At 38.2% G+C, this 19,184-nt stretch overlaps 1 long non-coding RNA gene across 1 annotated transcript; it reads left to right on the forward strand.

Moving 5' to 3' along the window:
* Nucleotides 1–682: 682 nt before the first annotated feature.
* On the forward strand, nt 683–3,409 carry LOC121984449. The gene is made up of 2 exons (XR_006112906.1): nt 683–1,001; nt 3,218–3,409. It is a non-coding gene; the product is annotated as an uncharacterized LOC121984449 (long non-coding RNA).
* The last annotated feature ends 15,775 nt before the right edge of the window (nt 3,410–19,184 follow it).

Below are 19,184 nucleotides of genomic sequence, written 5' to 3' on the forward strand. Positions count from 1 at the left end.
GGAGTCCTTGTTATTGCTAATTGGGTTTACAGTGCCCTAGATATTTTTATGGACCCGATGAATAGAGTATCGATTTACTCGCGTTGGTTTGGTTAGTAGATGACTGATTTATTCTAATTAGCTTGATCAGTAGGAGATCGACTTATCCTTTCATAGGTCTAAGGCTCCTTATATATATAGCAATTATGGAAAGGGAAAATGCAGAGGATGATATTGTGAACTTTGAAGTCTGATTCTCTGTGTGTCAACAAGTGAAGGCAGAATATCAGAGTGGTACAGTGGAAGCAAGATGAGTCCATAACCCACAGAAGCATCCTTTTCGATTAAGGATTTGATCATGACACTATGATGGACTAGTATATGGGTGTGTTATTGGTTGTTATCCTTAGATGATGATTCCAGAGTTAGTAGTAAATTTGGGGACCAAATTTTTATTAGTGGGGGAGAATGTAAAATATAGCAACAAATAATAATTAAATAATAAGGTTTAATAGACGAAAAATCTTATTGGAATTTTTAGAAAATTATAGAAATTTTTTGAGAATTAATTAGAGCTCGTATAAGTTAGGTTAAGAGGATTAATTATTGGGCCAAGGAAAAGTCTGTTTAAGTTACCCGATTTAAACGAGGAAATGTTTTATTTTTTTTCCTTTTCTTTAAAAGCTTTCCCGTGCCCTAGCGTTAGACGCCGATCCCCTTCCTTCCCAAGCCGCACCTCCTTCATCCCCGAGCTCCCTCCCTCTTGTGAACCTGCTCCCTAAAACCCGCCGACTACAAGCTCTGTCGAGTCCTCCTCGTTCTCGTGCCCTCAGCCCGACGCCGCCGGCCTCCCATCCTTCTAACACGGCCACCACAACGGCTGACGATCTCCCTTCTCCTCACGCGGGCGCCAGCCGTCGAGCACCGATTCTTCTCCTCGCACGAGCACCTCAGACGCCACCTCTGCCCTAGCGTCGGCCGCTCGATCCACTGCCACCTCCGGCCACAACAAAAGCTACCCAGTAAGTAGTCTCCATATGTCGGTATGAGATCAAGGGAGGTAAGGATTAACTGCTAGGATGTAATGATTATCTGCTCGGAAGAGTTGTGATTTGTGGTTTTTGGTGTTGTTCTTGCTTGTTTTTGTTTTACCGCGGGTTCTCCTTTCAAATTTTCACAATGGATTTGGGTCTAGTGCATGAATGACTTGCTTTATTCGGTTCCTTTTGATGATTTGAGGTAGGGATTATGTTCTTGGTGGTTTCGGAAGATTGCGATGGGGTTTGGTTTCTCTTGGTGCTGCCGAAAGCTTTAGGACAGGTTGTAGGTGCTTTACGCGTTGATGTGTAATGCCATGATGTTCCTTGTTGTTACGAAGATGCTGGGTAAATTCGGATACGTGGATTTCTTGTTGAGGTTGATCTATTATTCCATATAGCTGTGGATTTCAGTGATTTAGTGTGTGATAGGGATTTCAAATGGTTTTGGTTTTGGGTAATCGAAGGTTGGTTGGAAGGCGAAGCTCAGACTTCTCCGTGGTTTTGAAATCACTGATCGGACTTGTTTTGGAGCAATAAGGTAGTACTAGAGTATCACCGTGTGGTTTTGGTGTGGAGTTAATTGCAAGAACGTTTTATTTTCTGGTAAGCGGTGGATTCTGTATTCAATTTGATGTCATCTTGTCACTATGTATGGCTGAAGTTTTGTTGATATGTTTTTCGTTTAGCTGTGGATTTTGGGAATTTAATTGGGTTACCTGGATTCTTCTTGATGATTAAAGTTTCTACCCTATTTTGATTAGTTCGTGTAGATGGCAAAAATTAGATTTGGGGAAGGGTTTATTTGAGGTAACTTGTTTTTAAATTGATGCTATGATGATCCTGTAGTTTTGGTTTGTTTCCCCGGAGTCTTGTGTTTTCTGGATTTAGAAGTGGCATTGTTTGAAATGAATTATTTTAGTGTTGTTTCCGCATGTGTTGGCTGTTGTAATCCTAGATAGAATTGAAGTGTTTTGAAATGGTTGTCATTGTGTTTTACCACTAGTGTTGGCTATGAAGTTCTGGACAGATTCGAAGGGATAGGATTTAGTGTGGTTAGGTGGATATGTCTACAATGTTTTCTTAAGAAACCCAAGTTGGGGTTGAGATTAGTTTGTTGTTCTTATGAGATTAGCTTAATTGTATAGTACATGATTGTAGGACGTTGTTTTAAAACGAGCACTTTGACGTGACGGAGCGTGATTTGTTTCAGACTACCTAGTAAAGGCGGGTACTTCTTATTTTGATTCTCTAGTTCTTCGAACTTAGTGCATGAGCTATTTTGGATAAGAATTGCTTTACCTTGACTCCACTCGTAATTTTTCCTATGCTTGATACTTCCACTCAAAACCTTTGAGTTACTCGTTTTTATATTCATACAGTCTCTTGTTGTTGTCCATGATCAGTAGCAGATACTAGATACCATGTTTGTATGCTTTGACTGTTGTTTATTTATATATTATGTTGAGCATGCTGGCTTCATGTAGCATACCTGTTTCTGCTTATATATATACGATAACTGTTGCATTGTTCGCATCATGTCATTGCATGCATGCCGCATCCTCAGCCACTCGAGAGAGTGGTAGCTGGAGTTGATGCCGCTTGTCCTGTCCTGCCGCACTCGGCCACTCGTGTGAGTGGTAGCTGGAGTACGAGCAGCAGGGACCCCGTCGCAGATGTAGCCTCGGTCACTCGTGTGAGTGGTAGCTGGAGCGGTTTACAGTCTGTCACTGACCCGGCCTCTCGACCATACAGGGGTCATGGTGCAGAGAGGTGAGCGGGAGTGACCATCCGTGCATACGCTATTGTTATTATATTTGTTTTGGCTGCTACTGTCTATATATGCTGTTATTGCTTACTTATTGCTATTTATATATGCTGATATGCTTACTTGTGTTGAGATATATTCTCATTGTAAATGTGTAGTCATTGGAAATTTGTATATACCTTGCTTATTACCTCTGTAGTTATGAGCAGTACTGTAGCAGATTAGTACCTGTTCTAACCTACTATACCTAGCCTAGGATATGGTTTCAGGTATGAGCATTTATGTTGGTTCTATTGTAGTATCTGCTATTCCGCTTATGAGACTGTATACTCTTGGCCCAATCTCTATTTGTACATTATGTTCATACACTATCTTTCTTTACCCGCTGAGTTCCAATACTCACCACCTCGTAAAAATGGTTTTCTTTCGCCAGGTAACAGGTAGATGAGTCATGGATGCTTGGAGAGATGTCGGCTGCCAGTCCTGGGTCCTGCGTTATATCGGTTTTCTTTCTGCTTTACTTGTATTTTTAGTATACAGCGATTTTAGTATTGTATGAATTGGTTTGTGTTCTGGGTCAAGTCTGTGATGACAGGTATTTTTGTTAGTGTCGTTGTTGGTTTTACGTTCGTATCGTTTTATGTCTTCCGCTGCTATGTGCTCATATCCAGCCGTGTGGGCTGTTGTATTATGTTTTATGTTTATTCATTTATGTCCAGCCGGGTAGGCTGAGTATATTAAACTATGTGTTCTGTTGTTTGTATTTTGTATATATATATTCCAGTCGTATGTGGCTGATGTATATTTTGTATGTAGTAATGTTTCATATTGTCCGTCGTACAGGGGAGGTGCTGTCGAATTTTCTTCGGACAGGGACCCCCCCCCCCCCCCCGGGGCGTGACACAAAGAGATCTACTTCATGAATCGAAGAGAGAAATCTGAAAATACAAAGATTACAAGCATTTTTTTGATCCCCAATCCAAGAAGAGGAGAGAAAGAAAACTTATCTACGATGAAGCTTGGTCTTCGGATCCAATCTACGCTCCCGGAGTCGAATCCGTTGAAGATCTTCCTTTAGATCACCCAGAAATCCTCCCAAGATTGGAAGGAAAGACCCAAATCTCGCTTTCTCCCAAAGGGGAGAAGATCCCCTTTCAAATCTTGAAGGAGGTCTTATATAGAAGAGGAGTTTGGGCACCACACGGGCCCGAAGCACAGTTGTGTGAGGTTCACACGGCCTGCTCCATTCTCTTCTCTGCCGACCTCACACGACCGTGTGAGGTACACGGCCGTGTCTTGCCTCTATCAACATCCCCTTTGCACGGCCGTGTAGATCCACACGGCCTGCACTGCCTTCACCTCTGAAAACCTGGCACGACCGTGTGGTGCATACGGCCAAAACTCTCCTGCTCTCTGGAAACCTCACACGGCCGTGTAGAGCACACGGCCGAGGCTTCTCCTGTCTCTGGAAAACTGACATGGTCGTGTGGTGTACTCGGCCCAGGCTTCCTTAGGCTTCAAAACTTGGCACGACCGTGTGAGGTTCACACGGCCATGCCATCTTCCTTCTCTGGTGCAGCTACACGACCTCTCATCCTTATACGGCCTGAGCAACCCCATATGGCAGAGTCGTGTAGGGTTCAAGTGTCATGGCTTCCTCCATCGCTTTGCTTACAAATTTGACCTCAAACATGCATCTTTCACCAGATTCAACTCCAGCGTACAAAAAATGCACAAAAGCAGATCTCCGAACAAAGAGAGTAAATATGCTAAAAAGGAAAGCTGAAAGTATGAAAATACATAGATCAAGCATGCTCAAAGTATGTGAATGTGCGTCAAAACATGCTAATAAGTGTATAAATCTACGCACATCAACTGACTAAAAACTTATCCTTAGGAAGCTTGCTTGATTAACCCAAAGCTATATTTGAATCTAACATGGGTTCAACAATTATTTTCAAAATACTTAATTAAAAAATTTATTAAAAAATTTAAAACTTAATTAAAAATTTAATTATTTTAAAATTAATTTAAAAGTTAATTAAAAATTTATTTAAAAAATTAATTATTTTAAACTTAATTAATTTCAAACTTAATTTAAATTAATTTAAATACATAATTCAAAATTTATTTAAAAATTTAAATATTTTCAAACTTCATTAAAAAATTACTTAAAAATTTTAGTTATTTTTAAAATTAATTAAAATTAATTTAAATAGTTAATTAAAAATATAAAACTTAATTAAAAATTTATTTAAAAAATTTAATTATTTTCAAACTTATTTAATTTAAAACTTAATTAAAAACTTAATATAAAAACTTAATCATTTTCAAAATTAATTAATTTAAAACTTAATTAAAAATTTATTTTAAAATTTTAATTATTTTCAAACATAATTTAAAATTTAATTTAAAACTTAATTAAAAATTTATTTAAAAACTTAATTATTTAATTTAAAACTTAATTAAAATTAATTTAAAATTTAATTGAATCAACTATAACTTAACCTAATATTAATTCTAAGCTAATCAAATTAATTAACATTTTCAAATTTTAAGACCTTAATTAAAATTTAATCAAAACTTTAATTCAAAATTAATTAACATTTAAATCAAAACTTTAAATTAATTAAATTCAACTTAAAACTAAATTTAAAATTAAATTAATTAAATCTTAGATTTTAAACTTAATTCAACTTAAAACTTAATTTAAAATTAAATTAATTAAATCTTAAATTTTAAAATTAATTAAATTCAGCCTAAAATTTAACTTAATTCTTAAATTCATTAATAACCTAAATCTAAAAATAATCTTAATTAATTTAAACTTAAATTTAAAACTTAACATAAATTATTAAAGCTTAATAAATCTAACTTAAGACGTTATTTAAACTTAACTTAAATCTGAGATTTAAAACTTAAATAAACTTAATTAATTAAAACTTAACTCAAAATCAGATTAACTTAGCTTTAAAAATTAATTAAAACTTTAAATTAGCCAAACTAAAACTCAATTTTAATTACTAATCGTTAATGAGTAAAATAAATTAAAAAATTAAAAAAAAAAAACCATGTCTAAACTTTTAGGTACTTATCAATTTTAGGGGAGCTTCAATATAATTTTCTCAATTCAAATTATTTTTCAGAAGTATTTTTTTAAAAAAATTCTTCTTTACATATTTTCAAAATTTTCAAACTTTATCTATACAAAATATTTTCAAAAATTATTTTCAAATCTTTCAAAATTTTTAAACTCAGATTAAAATTTTATCTTCAGAGTTATTTTCAAGTTCACTTTCAAACTTTTTTCCACTTTATCAAATTTTCAAAATTATTTTTAACTCAACAAATTTTCAAAATTATTAACTTAACAAATTTTTCAAAATTAATTTTAAAACCTTTAACTTAACAAATTTTCAAAATTAATTTTTAAAATTTTACCTTAACAAATTTTTAAAATTTAACTTATCAAATTTTTCAAAATTATTTTTTAAACTTTTATCTTACAAAATTTTCAAAATTTAACTTAACATATTTTTTAAAATTATTAACTTAACAAATTTTCCAAAAAAAGATAGATTTACCAAATGTTCAATCTTACTTTCAATTTGACTTTACAAATTTTCAAACTTCCTTTTAAGTTTTTTTTCAAAATACTTTCAAAATTTATCTTTATAATGTATCTTTATAAGTTTTCAAAAGTTTACTTTTTAAATATCTTGGAAACTTTCTTAAATTTTTATCCAAACCTTATTTTCAAAACCATGTTTCTAACATTTTCAATGGTTCTAACTTTTGAGTTGTGTTTCTCCTATTTTTGATGTGTGTCAAAGGAGGAGAGATAGTGAATTCAAGGGGACTTGTAAACTCAGGGGGAGAATTAAGTAAAAATTACATGTTTACTTATATTTGCATATGTTATTAACTTAACTGTGAACCTTAGTTGTCAAACATCAAAAAGTGAGAGATTGTTGGCGCAGGGTGCACTAGAATCAAACCTGAGTTTTGATGTTGTCAAAGGTTTAAGTTAAGTCTTGTTGTGATCTAAGAAGTTGACTAAGTGTGCAGGCTCAACCGGGAAAGCCCTCCGTATGACCCGTTTTGAGGGGATGGATTTGGAGTACAGTAGAGGCCTGTTTGGAATACCCAATTAAAGTGGGATTTGATTGAGGAATTAACTTAGGTTTTAATTACCCTAAGTTATATAAACTTAATTTTTTTTCTCTTTTACTTACCGATCCTATCCTATCTTCTTCCCTGTTCATCGCGACCCGAGCCTCCCACCGACGATTCCTCCTCTCCTTTCTCGGTGTCACCGGTGCAAAGCAACGACCAAAGTTTTAGAGGAGGAAGCAAACTACCCGTTCTTCTTCCTTTCTCTCGATTTCTCTGTGCCCTAAACTTGCCGACGCCGAGCCTCACGATCTCTCTCTCACGCGTGATCTCGCTGCCGTTAATCACCACGACCGACGCCTCGATCGCCACTGAAGCTGGCTCATCGTCCGGTATAGCTATCTTAGGATTTCTTGATGTCGCTGATCTTGATTAGATGCCACCGCGCCGTCGACCCCGATCAACTCACCGCTAGTCAAAAGGAAGAGGATCTGAACCCTAGATTCGGTCCCTCATTGCCTCACCCGTGTGTTGTGGTTTCGACCACTGGAGCCTATGTTCGAGCTGTGATTCTGTTGCCGTCTACACTGTCGTCGGCCACTTGTTGCAAGAAATGCTTACTAGGCCAGTGAACCATTGGAGAAAGGGTTGTTGACATGGAATCAAGGTAGGCTTCATTCAGAATCATAAAGATTCAAAGTTCTTGACTAATTGGTCTCAATTGTGATGTTCTTCTTGTTTTAGAATAGAGAAAGGCATGGATTGTGGACTTTCCCTGTTGCCATTCACTGTCTCTTCACTTCTAGTAGCTGTGGAGGTCTCGGTTGAAGAGGTGGGGATCAATTTAGGTGAGTTTCCTTTGGTGATGTATCTCTAGATCCTTCTATTATTGCTCTGTTCTATCAGTGTTGTTAATGGATATTAGATCATGTTTAGTTTAGAGCACATGGAAGCATGTAGAGGGATTCATTGTAGTTGGATGCTCTTGTGTTGGATTAATTGATGACTGGTAGGTTATGTTTGGAAAGATTGAAGGAGTTATAAGGAGATTTGATTAGTGAATGATTAGTGAGAATTAAGGAAATCAATTGAGATGTAGGTTGATAAGGATTCATATTGTATTATGTTGGAGATTTCTTGATCTGGGGTTGTTTGGATAAATTATGATTAGTGGGTTTAGAAGGATTTATGATGAGTTTGGATTAGTGTTTGATTGATGATGACTTATGTGAATTGGATTTAAGATGTGTTAATTGTGAGATAGGATTGATTCATTTGTGTGTTTGGAGATTAGTGTGCATTTTGTTGATGAATTGGTTGTTGATGATGATGTTAGGTTGTTGTGGATTTATGATGGAGATTTAATTTTATGATAGGTTATTGTGGGTGGATATCATTATGTGGTGGATTGGTATTTAAGAGAAGGATTTGTTATTGGAATTAAATAATGTGTTGATTTGGAGGATTAGTCAGAGATCAGATTTGATTGGAGTGATCCTATTGGGTTAGGGATTTTATTTAGCTATTTAATTCATATAAATTTAGCTAAATAAAATATAAATATATTGATTGCTGCAGGACTTGGATTCGGGACGAGAGTCTCGACGCGGGATTACTTGGCACGATCTACATTTTAAGGCGGGTATTTCTTCCTTGGCCTCTATGTAGATTTTCTTGTACTTAGTGCATGGTTATTATTGGATGAATTAGGTTGCTTTATCTTATATCATGATCGGTTGTTGTTTTTCCTACATGATACTTATGCTTGACTCTTGTGATGATCTATTTTAATTCATATACAGTCTCCACTCTTGATATCTACTCTATTGTGATTACACGTATAGAGTATGTCTTGTAGGGATTGTCGGGTTGTTGGTATTACCGTGCTGATTGGGTATATGATGTGGACTGTACATAGGTGGGTATGTGTTATAGGAGTCATCTTGTTGACCGTGCATTTACATGTGGTGTGTACATACGTATTTGTCATGTACTTTTGGAGGGGTTGTGTTGATTGTATGTTTGGGGTATATGCACCTGTCTGTTGTGTTTTTACTGGAGGATACATGTTGATTGTACTTATATTTTGTGTACATGTGTCTGGTGGGATTATTGGAGATTTTTAGTTGATTATACATGTATAGTGTGTACATATGTTTGGTGGGATACGTGGAGGTATCATGACGATTATACTCATATTGGAGGTATTTATGAGGTTTGGGGTGTTGCATGGATGATGATTATATATATATATATATCATTTTCGTCATTCATTGCATCTGATGACCATTGTCTCCCTTGTGGTTGAGAGAGTCATCGGTTTGGTTTAGCGCCGCACACTCGACTACTCATGGGTAGTGGTAGCTGGAATAGTTGCCGCTCGTCCTGTCGTGCCACCCGGTCATGAGGTTTAGTGAGATCCGGCGTTGTGAGCAGTCAGGGACCCTGATGCTATGTAGCTAGATAGCTACTAGTGGACTGTCCGCCTCGACCACTATATAGTGGGCTGGAGGGTAGTACAGTTGTCACAGACCCAAGCCTCTCGGCCATACTGGGGTCGTGGTGTCTGGATAGGTATCGGGGGTGACGATGGAGCATGCATACGCAGTTATTATTCCTGCATTTGATGCGTGGTGCATCTGCATTTGCATACATGCCTAGTAGATACTAGTTGCATGTGATTGTGATATGTTGCACTTGTTTGAGATATGGTTGTTGCATTTGGTTGTCATGTTGCATACATGTCATTTATTTTACATGTATATGCAGTCGTATTTATATTGCACAGGTGTCACGGGTATATCTGTTGTAGATCCGGTGAGTTTACTGATCATTGTACCAGGTGTCGATTCCAGATTGGGTATGTATCTGTCATTATGTTAGTTTTGGTTTGTACAGTTTATATGTCAGGTTATTATGTCAGTTATGTTTAGGTGCATCGATTATGATAGTATGATTATGTTCTTTATTCCCTACTGAGACTGTATACTTGTGATCTCCATGTTTGTTTATGGACCATGCACTATCTTGTCTATTACCCGCTGAGTTACCTATACTCACCACCGCATGTATACATTTATGTTTTCAGGTAGCTTGTAGATGGTTGGTGTCGCTCGGAGTATCCTGTTTGTCGGGTCCTACGTCACATCCGAAGATGATTTCACCTAGTGTTTATTTTTCTGTTGTATATTCTTTTCTTATTCTTGGTATTGTATTTGTGTTTAGCCATGTGGCTATCTTATTCTTTTGGTGTTGTATTTGTGTTTAAGTCGTGCCGGCATGCATTGTATTTATTTGGTTTGTGTGGGCTTCCCTTCATTTTTTTTCCGCTATGTTTTTAGTACAGCCGTGTGAGCTGTTTTATATGTAACTGCGTGGTTGTGATTGTTTCATTCCAGCCGAGTGGGATGTGATTATAACTGCGTGGTTGTGTATATAAATATTCCAGCCGCATGTGGCTGATATATTTTGTTTGTATTTATGCTTCAGATTGTCACCGGTACAGGGGAGATGCTGTCGGATTTTTGTCTGGCAGAGACTCCTTTGGGGGCGTGACAATTTTTAGTATCAGAGCAGGTACGATGCCTATTATTTGTGTTTTTGGATTTTTGTGTTTTGGTTTTCTTGATGTGACTTTCGGGTTTTGGGACTAGGCAGTAGCAGGACATCTCCAGGCTATAGGAGGTATGTATGCATATGGTTATCATATATTTCTATTGGTATATGTACTGTTGTCCATGATAGTTTCTTATGACATGTGTTTGTACTCTTCTGTTAGTACCTGCCTATTTGTTTGTACCATGCATTTCATGTGTTGGGTCAATCACTGATCACGGTTAACCTACTGGAGATCAACGTTTTACAGTCTCAAGGGATTTGTCATATCATACTACCAGTAGTTTTAGTGTCTGTTACTACGAGTTGGTTGAGAGTTAGAGTCACATACCAGTCTCTATTACTATTAGCTGGGTAGTTGATGGTGTTTGTATACTCATGATGACACAGTTAGTAGAGTACTGGTGTACTCTTATTGGTTCGTTTAGTCTTGGGATTGATTTACCTGTTTGACATGGGCAGTGGGGTTTGATATATCTTAGTTGATTTTGGACTCCTGTTAGTTCGGTTTATAGAGCGGTCGATTTACCCTTATTGACTTCAGTAGATTAGTTAGTTTCATCAGTGGATGATTGATTTACTCTTGTTGGATCAGATAGGGTTGATCAAGTTATTTTGTTGGTCTGACCAGTAGGAGGGCCGACAAACTCTATATTATAAGGAATTCTGATCTTTGGGTTATTCGTACTTGGTTAGATATTTTGGGAAACACATTTGAGTACATGACTTGTACCATCGTGGAAAGGACTGAATTAGCCGTATACCATTATCGGCTTAGTCAGTCTATAGAGGATCGATGTATCATATTTCATGGGGGCTTTGACCATGGACTGTCTGTACCTAGTTGATTGACTTAGAAGGTACATTCGGATTAGATACCTCCACTGATGTGGAAAAGTGTAAAGCTACCTGCTTAACACTTATGAGATACATCCATTACTAGGGTGTATGAGTTGGAGAGTACATTTGGATATATGATTTGTACTGACATGAGAGAGTTGAAGTTAGCTGCTTAAACTTTACGTGATCTGGTACCACATGAAGGAAGAAGCAGAGAATGTTTTTGGAGATCAGGTCATCACTTAGTGATTTCCTTGAGGTGTTTGGAGAGAGAATAGTTCTCTACTTCTTCGTTAGCATGATGGATTATAAGGCGATGATCAATCGACTCACCTAACGTTGTTCCATGGGAGATCCTGACTCATGGAACTATTGGATATGATTAGATATCCATGATGTACTTAGTGATATATACCTCGCAATGGTGCGGAGGAAGTGGTGTTAATTGAGTAATACCTAGGAGGTCCGACCGTAACTAGGTATAATTTCAAATGACGATCTTCGAAGGGTAGAGCGTCGATTGACGGATATTTTGATCAGCTATTTAGTTGTAGCATTCCTCTATCTTTGTATTCATTACTCGATACTGGAGGTTGTTGAACCTCAGGGTGGAGTAATCACAGTATGATGGGGTACAAGACAATGGTTAGACGACTCAGCTAACATTGTCTCTATAAGGTGGCTCAAGACCTTGACCACGTGATCATTTTACCAGATCTTGTAGTCTATATCTCATATTAGAGGGTTCGACCTTTTATCGATATTTGTCGAGGGGCATTTATAGGATGATTATGAGGGTTGTGGAGATATCTTCTTGATGGGTAGGCTCTTAGTCAGCAGGTTGTGTGACCCTTTGACTTTGGATTGACATCCTTTTACTGTGGATATTTAATTATCAGAAAGGATGAGATGATGAGATTTGGCAGACCTTTTTGGATACGTTTAGTTTGTTGGTAGTGGGGGTTGAAGGTTGGATACTTTCCTTTGACTCTATCTTTGTTTAGGAGACTATCTGGTATGATTGATTGATGTTGAGGATGATTTTGATTGATGGATATTGGGAGATTAGGTGTGGTGATATGTTGTCTTTTGATGGTTTATTGGTGGATGTTTAGTTTGATGATCTATTATTGGTGTTTGATGTTGATAGTGACATGAGGAGTGATGTGTCTGTGATATTTAGGGATTTGGTGATTTGTAGTTGGTGATTAGATTACAGACTTATTGAGGATCTTATGGTTGAGTGAGTCTGTCGTACGTACATTATGAGTCATTGGTGTTACTATTTAAGTATACCGTGCCTAGATGTTTTTATGGACTCAGTGTACTTGGTATTCCTAGGGTGTTTGGATCAGTTTTCATTGTCTTCATTGACAGTGTTGTGATCTATTCCCGATCCGAGGTGGATCACGTACACTAGCTTCGCATAGTTCTAGAGATGTTTCGACGGAAACATCTATATGTGAGGTTCAGTGGTACATATTGATTGTCTTCTATGAGATTTCTGGGACACGTCTTTAGTAGAGGGATATTAGTGGATCCACAGGAGTAGAGGTTATTACCAGTTGGGAGTGGTCGTAGTCCATATAGGAGACTCGTAGTTTCTTTGGTCTAGTTGAATATTACCGGAGACTGATTGAGGATTTCTCTAGCATTGGTATGTTGTTGACTGGACTGTTTAAGATGAGTATGGAATTTTCCTAGATAGATGCTTATGAGATCAGTTTCAGGAGTTGAATCGAGAAGCTGATAGCAATACTTGTCTTAGTAGTACTTTCTAGTGTAGACGGATTTGTACTCTACATAGAGGTATCATACCTAGGGTTTGGTGCAGTTCTGACATAGCATGAGCAGAGTAGTCTCGTGCTAGTAGTTAGAATTCTCGTATAATGAGAATTAGATTCTTTATCTCTCTGGGGGATTGTGTGTTTCCAGTATCACTTCTTATCCGGGAGGAGTTTCTGCAGGAAACAACTCATTCTAGATTTGTGGTATATGTTGTATAGAGATTTTGAGCATTCTTATTGGTGGATTGACACGAAGGAAGACATCGCGGATTTTGTAGCTTGATGTCTAGTGTGTCAGCACGTGGAGGCTGAACATCAGAGATTAGTAGGATTATCTCTATTGAGTTGGATACTGGAGTGGAGTTGGGAGCATGTTATGATGGAATTTGTTGTGAGATTACCCAGGATATGGAGAGGATATAGTGCGTTGGGTAATCATTGATTGGTTGATGACTTTGCTCCCTAGCTATTGATTTGTGGGGCGGATTCTTTTGGATTGAGTAACAAGATTATATTGCAGAGAGATTACCGGATCTTATGGTATATCTCTGAGTATTGTATTAAATGGAGATCAGTGATTTCACATTATGGTTTTGACTGGGGTTACAGCAGATTTTGGATTCGGAGTTTTGCTTTAGTATAGATTTTCACCCTCAGACTAATGGATAGTTTGAGCGCCTATACAGATGTTGGAGGATCTGATGATAGTGGATTTTTAGATTTCAGAGTTAGTTGATTTATCCACAGTTGGTTATGGTACAGTGTGAGGGTAGCAGAAGTAGGGTGAGCTCATAATCACAGAGCCATCCTTTAGAGTTGGAGATTTGTCCATGATACTTGGATGGAGCAGTATATGAGCATGTTGCTTGGTGGTTACCCTTGGATGAGGATCCCTGAGTTTACTAATAAATTTGGGGACCAAATTTTTATTAGTGGGGGAGAATGTAAGATACCGTAAAATTAAGTAATAAATGTTATTGGACGAAAAATCTTATTGGATTTTTCCGGAATTTTTAGAAATTTTTCAGGATTTAAACGGAGTCCGTATGACCCGTTTTGAGGGGATGGATTTGGGGTACAGTGGAGGCCTGTTTGGAATACCCAATTAAAGTGGGATTTGATTGAGGAATTAACTTAGGTTTTAATTACCCTAAGTTATATAAACTTAATTTTTTTTCTCTTTTACTTACCGATCCTCTCCTATCTTCTTCCCTGTTCATCGCGACCCGAGCCTCCCACCGGTGATTCCTCCTCTCCTTTCTCGGTGTCACTGGCGCAAAGCAACGACCGAAGTTTTGGAGGAGGAAGCAAACTACCCGTTCTTCTTCCTCACCCCTCATCTTCCTTTCTCTCGATTTCTCTGTGCCCTAGACTTGCCGACGCCGAGCCTCACGATCTCTCTCTCATGCGCGATCTCGCTGCCGTTAATCACCACGACCGACGCCTCGATCGCCACTGAAGCTGGCTCATCGTCCGATATAGCTATCTTCAGATTTCTTGATGTCGTTGATCTTGATTCGATGCCACCGCGCCGTCGACCCCGATCAACTCACCGCTAGTCAAAAGGAAGAGGATATGAACCCTAGATTCGGTCCCTCATTGCCTCACCCGTGTGTTGTGGTTTCGACCACTGGAGCCTATGTTTGAGCTGTGATTCTGTTGCCGTCTACACTGCCGTCGGCCACTTGTTGCAAGAAATGCTTACTAGGCCAGTGAACCATTGGAGAAAGGGTTGTTGACATGGAATCAAGGTAGGCTTCATTTAGAATCATAAAGATTCAAAGTTCTTGACTAATTGGTCTCAATTGTGATGTTCTTCTTGTTTTAGAATAGAGAAAGGCATGGATTGTGGACTTTCCCTGTTGCCATTCACTGTCTCTTCACTTCTAGTAGCTGTGGAGGTCTCGGTTGAAGAGGTGGGGATCAATTTAGGTGAGTTTCCTTTGGTGATGTATCTCTAGATCCTTCTATTATTGCTCTGTTCTATCAGTGTTGTTAATGGATATTAGATCATGTTTAATTTAGAGCACATGGAAGCATGTAGAGGGATTCGTTGTAGTTGGATGCTCTTGTGTTGGATTAATTGATGACTGGTAGGTTATGTTTGGAAAGATTGAAGGAGTTATAAGGAGATTTGATTAGTGATTGATTAGTGAGAATTAAGAAAATCAATTGAGATGTAGGTTGATAAGGATTTGTATTGTATTATGTTGGAGATTTCGTGATCTGGGGTTGTTTGGATAAATTGTGATTAGTGGGTTTAGAAGGATTTATGATGAGTTTGGATTAGTGTTTGATTGATGATGACTTATGTGAATTGGATTTAAGATGTGTTAATTGTGAGATAGGATTGATTCATTTGTGTGTTTGGAGATTAGTGTGCATTTTGTTGATGAATTGGTTGTTGATGATGATGTTAGGTTGTTGTGGATTTATGATGGAGATTTAATTTTATGATAGGTTATTGTGGGTGGATATCATTATGTGGTGGATTGGTATTTAAGAGATGGATTTATTATTGGAATTAAATAATGTGTTGATTTGGAGGATTAGTCAGAGATCAGTTTTGATTGGAGTGATCCTATTGGGTTAGGAATTTTATTTAGCTATTTAATTCATATAAATTTAGCTAAATAAAATATAAATATATTGATTGCTGCAGGACTTAGATTCGGGACGAGAGTCTCGACGCGGGATTACTTCGCACGATCTACATTTTAAGGCGGGTATTTCTTCCTTGGCCTCTATGTAGATTTTCTTGTACTTAGTGTATGGTTATTATTGGATGAATTAGGTTGCTTTATCTTATATCATGATCGGTTGTTGTTTTTCCTGCATGATCATTATGCTTGACCCTTGTGATGATCTATTTTAATTCATATACAGTCTCCACTCTTAATATCTACTCTATTGTGATTACACTTATAGAGTATGTACTGTAGGGACTGTCGGGTTGTTGGTATTATCGTGCTGATTGGGTATATGATGTGGACTGTACATAGGTGGGTATGTGTTATAGGAGTCATCTTGTTGACTGTGCATTTACATGTGGTGTGTACATACGTATTTGTCATGTACTTTTGGATGAGTTGTGTTGATTGTATGTTTGGGGTATATACACCTGTCTGTTGTGTTTTTACTGGAGGATACATGTTGATTGTACTTATATTTTGTGTACATGTGTCTGGTGGGATTATTGGAGATTTTTGGTTGATTATACATGTATAGTGTGTACATATGTTTGGTGGGATACGTGAAGATATCATGACGATTATACTCATGTTGGAGGTATTTATGATGTTTGGGGTGTTGCATGGATGATGATTATATATATATATATATATCATGTTCATCATTCATTGCATCTGATGACCATTGTCTCCCTTGTGGTTGAGAGAGTCATTGGTTTGGTTTAGTGCCGCACACTTGGTCACTCATGGGTAGTGGTAGTTGGAGCAGTTGTCGCTCGACCTATCATGCCACCCGGTCACAAGGTTTAGTGAGATCCGGCGTTGTGAGCAGTCAGGGACCCTGATGCTATGTAGCTAGATAGCTACTAGTGGACTGTCCGCCTCGACCACTATATAGTGGGCTGGAGGGTAGTACAGTTGTCACGGACCCAAGCCTCTCGGCCATACTGGGGTCGTGGTGTCTGGAGAGGTATCAGTGGTGACGATAGAGCATTGCACGTAGATCTGATGCCACTGTTGGGTTTTTCGGGCCGCGAAAACCGCTTTTCGCGTCGCGGAAACCCCGAATCGCCCAAGCCACGGATCTCGTGCAAGGTAAAACCGAACGAAAATACGAGTACGAGTTTGAAAACTTTAATCTACAGTAGATCTACATAAGGATAAACCATTTATACCTTTGATGCGATGCCCTTCGCGTTCCCGCTCGTCCAAATGATGCCGGATCTCAAGACCGTCAAGCGCCGGTCCTCTAGAAGTATCCACACGGACACACTAGATGGAGATGACCAAAACCAAGGTGTGCTAGCACCTACGTGGTTCGGCCAAGGGAGGAGAGGGAGAGGGAGAGCTTGAGAGGGAGAAGGAGGAAGAGGCACACACGTGAATGAAAAATGAATTTCTTCACCCAAAACAAAGTGGCCGGCCACATTTCAAAAAATTCACATTAATTGCATTAATTGCAATTAATATGAAACCATAAAATCACATTAATTGCATTAATTGCAATTAATATGAAACCATTAAGAGAGTGGCTTTGTCACTTTCATGAGGTGGCACCCATGATGATGTGGAACATCATTATTGGTCCACCTAATGCCAACTCACCAATGAGGTGGCAAAAGGTCAAGTCAAAATTGACCTTTGGTCTTCCTTCTCAAGTCAAGTCAAACTTGACTCAATCTCTACCATGGTGGATCTAATCCAACCATTTGATTCGAGCCAACTTAATATAATGAATCTAATTCATTAAATTAAATTGATTCAATGAGTCAAAATCTAAATTAGACTCATTTAACACATGAATCAACTTGAGTCGAACTCAAGTTAGCCCAATTAGGATTACTCTTAATCCAATTTAATTCATCAAATGAATCTAATCCTCTTGGTTCATCATATGAACCTAATCTCCACCTAATTGTCCTAAGTGTGTGACCCTATAGGTTCTTGTAACGTTGGCAATGCCCTAAACCCATTTAGGAGCATAAGTAATGAGCGGTATCTAGCAACACATCATTACTACCCAAGTTACAAGAATGTCGAGATCCGACATCACCTTGTGACTACCAATTGTGACTACTCACAAAATAATGACAATTGTCCTTCTATCCTAGACATCTAGATTGATCAATGTGAGGCATAGACCGTGTCATCCTCTAATCAATCTAAATCTTGAACTCCAAGTAGACTCACTCGATCAAATGAGCTTAACATCTAATGTTGACTCATTTGGGCATGGCCATGCACTTAGTGGTCTCACTCTATCAAGAATACCGATGTCGCTCCCGTCATATGGGAGGGTTAGATCCCATCTACATCACTCACATCCCTCTACATAATTCGTTATATACCCAGTAATCGCCTTTATAGTCCACCCAGTTACGGGTGACGTTTGACGAAACTAAAGTACATAACTCCTTATGTAGGGATCCATGGTGACTTCAGGTCTAAGGACTAATAGTCATACTAATAGCCACATGAGAAAGTATATGACACTCATATAACGATACATGATACTTTCTCATGGCGGGTCATTCAGTATACATTCTCTAATGCATACCCATGTGTCAGCTTAATATCTCTATATCCATGACTTGTGAGATCAAGTCATCGAGCTGACCTACATGCTAGTCTTATTGTATTAACATTGTCCCTGAATTCTAATACTCGACTAGGAATGATTTAGAGTAGTGTTCCCTATATCATCTCACTATCGATTCAACTAATCGATTGATATAGGTATGAACCTTCTACTCAAGGACGCTATTATACTTAGTCTATTTGGCACTAATATAAATAAGTATAGTAACCAAACAAATGCCTTTATTAATAAACAAGAATATGATATACATGAGTCCATACAATCATCAAATGATTGGCTCTATGGCTCTAACTAACAATCTCCCACTAGCACTAGTGCCAATCAGTATAGGCTCTAAGGTCTAAAGACCTAGTGTGACCATCATGCTTCCTCTGTGCCAAAGCCTTGGTCAAGGGATCTGCGATGTTAGCCTCTGTAGGTACTCTGCAAATCTTCACATCTCCTCTATCGATAATCTCTCGAATGAGATGGAAGCGCCGTAGTATGTGCTTGGTCCGCTGGTGTGAGCGAGGTTCCTTCGCCTGCGCTATAGCTCCATTGTTGTCACAATAGAGCTCAACTGGGTCAGCGATGCTAGGAACCACCCCAAGTTCAGTGATGAACTTGCGGATCCAAATCGCTTCCTTTGCGCCTCCGATGCAGCAATATACTCGGCTTCTGCTGATCAGCAACTGTGTCCCGCTTCGAACTCTTCCAGATGAGCACCACCATTAATGCAAAATACGAACCCCGATTGCGATCGGTAATCATCCCGAT

This window comes from Zingiber officinale, chromosome 5B (assembly GCF_018446385.1).
Source record: "Zingiber officinale cultivar Zhangliang chromosome 5B, Zo_v1.1, whole genome shotgun sequence".
NCBI classification, from domain to species: Eukaryota; Viridiplantae; Streptophyta; class Magnoliopsida; order Zingiberales; family Zingiberaceae; genus Zingiber; species Zingiber officinale.